At 45.3% G+C, this 2,564-nt stretch overlaps 1 non-coding gene across 1 annotated transcript; it reads right to left on the bottom strand.

Annotated features, from left to right (window-relative positions):
* Positions 1-1,481: 1,481 nt before the first annotated feature.
* TRNAG-CCC (transfer RNA glycine (anticodon CCC)) lies at positions 1,482-1,552 on the bottom strand. Its single transcript has one exon. It is a non-coding gene; the product is annotated as a tRNA-Gly (tRNA).
* Positions 1,553-2,564: the final 1,012 nt, after the last annotated feature.

Here is a 2,564-nt window from a genome sequence, read left to right as displayed (position 1 = left end):
AACACTCTACTGTACCCCATTCTTTTTTTGTTAATAAGTAATATGTGAGGCAACTCTTTGAGACCATGTGAGTATTCTATTCTCCAACACACTTTCACCTATTGGTTTTAGCATCCACTGATGGCTTTTGCTTGAATCAATTATTGCTTGCAAAATGATGATTTTCTAATTCTTTCATTCCTTCTAAATGTATTAGTTGGTTGTTGTTGTCATTGTTATGTGCCGTCAAGCCAGCCCCCTACTCATGGTGACCCCATGCACAAAGGAATTCCATCCCCATGACTGCCATCCCCATGACTGGTTGTGCATCAGACCATTACAATCTATAGGGTTTTCATTAGCTGATTTTTGGAAGTAGATCACCAGACCTTTCTTCTTACTCTATCTTAGGCTGGAAGCTCTGCTAACACCTGTTCAACATGCAAGCGTCCACTGAGAGACAGGCAGTGACTGCACGTGAGGTGTATTGGCCCAGGAACTGAACCCGGGTTTCCCACATGGAAGGCGAGAATTCTACCTCTAAACCACCAATGCCCCCTGCTATTAGTTAGCATTCTACTATAAATGAGAACTTTCTTCTCCCTTCTCTAGTATCATGATAAACTCATGAATTTTTTTGTTCAGTATATTATAATTCATTGCTATCACTATTGTTTTTGATGTTTAAATTGTCCCAAAATTGACCAATGGAAGTCCCTTCAAGCAGGCTCCTGTGATCTTTGGTCCCTCTGACATGCCGGCATCAATCTCTGAGCATCTCCTTTTGCTCCAGGCTCATTTTGCACTTTCCCTAGAATCAGCCATTTCTTTCATTCCTTTTGACAAAGAATGGCATTTAGAAACCAAGATCTGTGGGGTAGGTGTGCTCACTGCTCTTTTAGTTTAGTTTTTTCTGACCAGCTTCATGCAAGAACACTTGACTGTGCCCTGGGCCTCTCACCTCTTTCTTGGGGCTCCTCTGTCGATACTACGGAATGGGACTTCAGAAGTGAAGGGAGAACCCTTGAGCAGTGGAGGATGAAAGCTGACAGATGAATGCTTCCGCCTTCTCCCGCTGGAAGGTCAGTCCTGAGGTGTAGTTCGGATGACCTCTCAGGCGATCCTGCAAGATCAAGCAGCCGGTGGCGGACTGGACTATGCATATTTGCATGGCTCTCCCTCCTTGCCTGCTTCGTTATGCCCTCCCTGATGCCCACCTCACTCCTACTCCCTGCGATCCTCTTGCTATTGTTAGCTGCTGTTGAATCAGCCCCCAACTCATGGTAACCCTTTGCACAATGGAATGAAATGGTGCCCACTCCTGTGCCATCCACATGATCAGTTGTGGATCAGACTGTTGTGATCCATAGCATTTTCACGGCTGATTTTCAGAAGTAGGTCACAGACCTTTCTTCCTAGACTGTCTAGAAGGTCTGTTGAAACCTGTTCTGCATCATAGCAACATGCAAACCTCCACTGACAGGTAGTGGCCGCACATGAGATGCATTGACCTGGAATCGAACCAGGGTCTCCTGCATGGGAGGCAAGAATTCTACCACTGAACCACCACTGCTCACATCTCAATGAAGAGCTTCAGTTATAAGCCTTTGTCCCAGGCTCTGCTTTCTGGGGAATCTAGGCTCAGAAAACATCTGTCGCCTCAGGTAGAGTTGGAAGAACAGAAATGCCAAGGGAAAAAAAAAGTCAATTTTTGGTTTTTTAATTTCCAAGATAGACTTTGGAACCTCAGAGCAGGAACATTAATTTGAGGGAAAAACTTGAGCCTAAAAAGCCAAAGATACTGAATGGTTCAAAGCAGTGGCTCTCAAAGTGTGGTCCCTGGACCAGCAGCACCAGTGTCACCCGGGAACATGTTAGAAATGCAAATTCTCGGGTCCCACCCAAGGTCTACTGAATTTGAACCTCTCGGGGAAGGGCCCAGCAAGCTGATTCTGATGTATGCTGAAGTGTAAGAATATTGACCCAGAGTATAAACCATAGGTTGAGAGGAATATGTGATCAGAGGGATGATCTGGGAAGAGGTAAAGATACCAAGAACTAAGAGGGGGTTAGATGGAGAGAGGAGAGAAAGGCTGCTTAGATAATATTGCTAAGGCAGGCTGCCTGTTTCCCTCCAGGCTATGGCAAAGGAGATCTGAGACACTTCCAGGGTGACCCCGGGGGACACAGCAAGACTCCCAGGGGAGCCCTGCAGGGATTTGGACGCTGGGGCAGCTGACTTGGCAGGACTATAAGATAGGGACCAAGGACAGACACCCCCTCACCATCAAGACTGATTTCTTGGTATCAGGCAAGCTCCCCAGAACTTAGACATGACGTCGGGGAGAAAGGAGCAAGAGACCTTGCGTTAATGAGATTTTTTTTGCCACTGGTGGATTGAAGACTCAAAATGGAGGTTAATTAAATACTGAAAAGTAAAGACAATAACCATATAGCACATCTGAGTTTTGAAGGCTGTGACTAATCTGTCAAATAAAAAAACAAATCCAGACTTTGATAGGTAGAGGCTTTATTCAGAAGGAAAAAGGGGAAAGAGACTATTCCAATAGGAAAGGGGTATTATT

Source organism: Trichechus manatus, unplaced genomic scaffold (assembly GCF_000243295.1).
Source record: "Trichechus manatus latirostris isolate Lorelei unplaced genomic scaffold, TriManLat1.0 scaffold00011, whole genome shotgun sequence".
Taxonomy (NCBI): Eukaryota; Metazoa; Chordata; class Mammalia; order Sirenia; family Trichechidae; genus Trichechus; species Trichechus manatus.
This window is presented reverse-complemented; position numbering and strand designations above follow the sequence as displayed.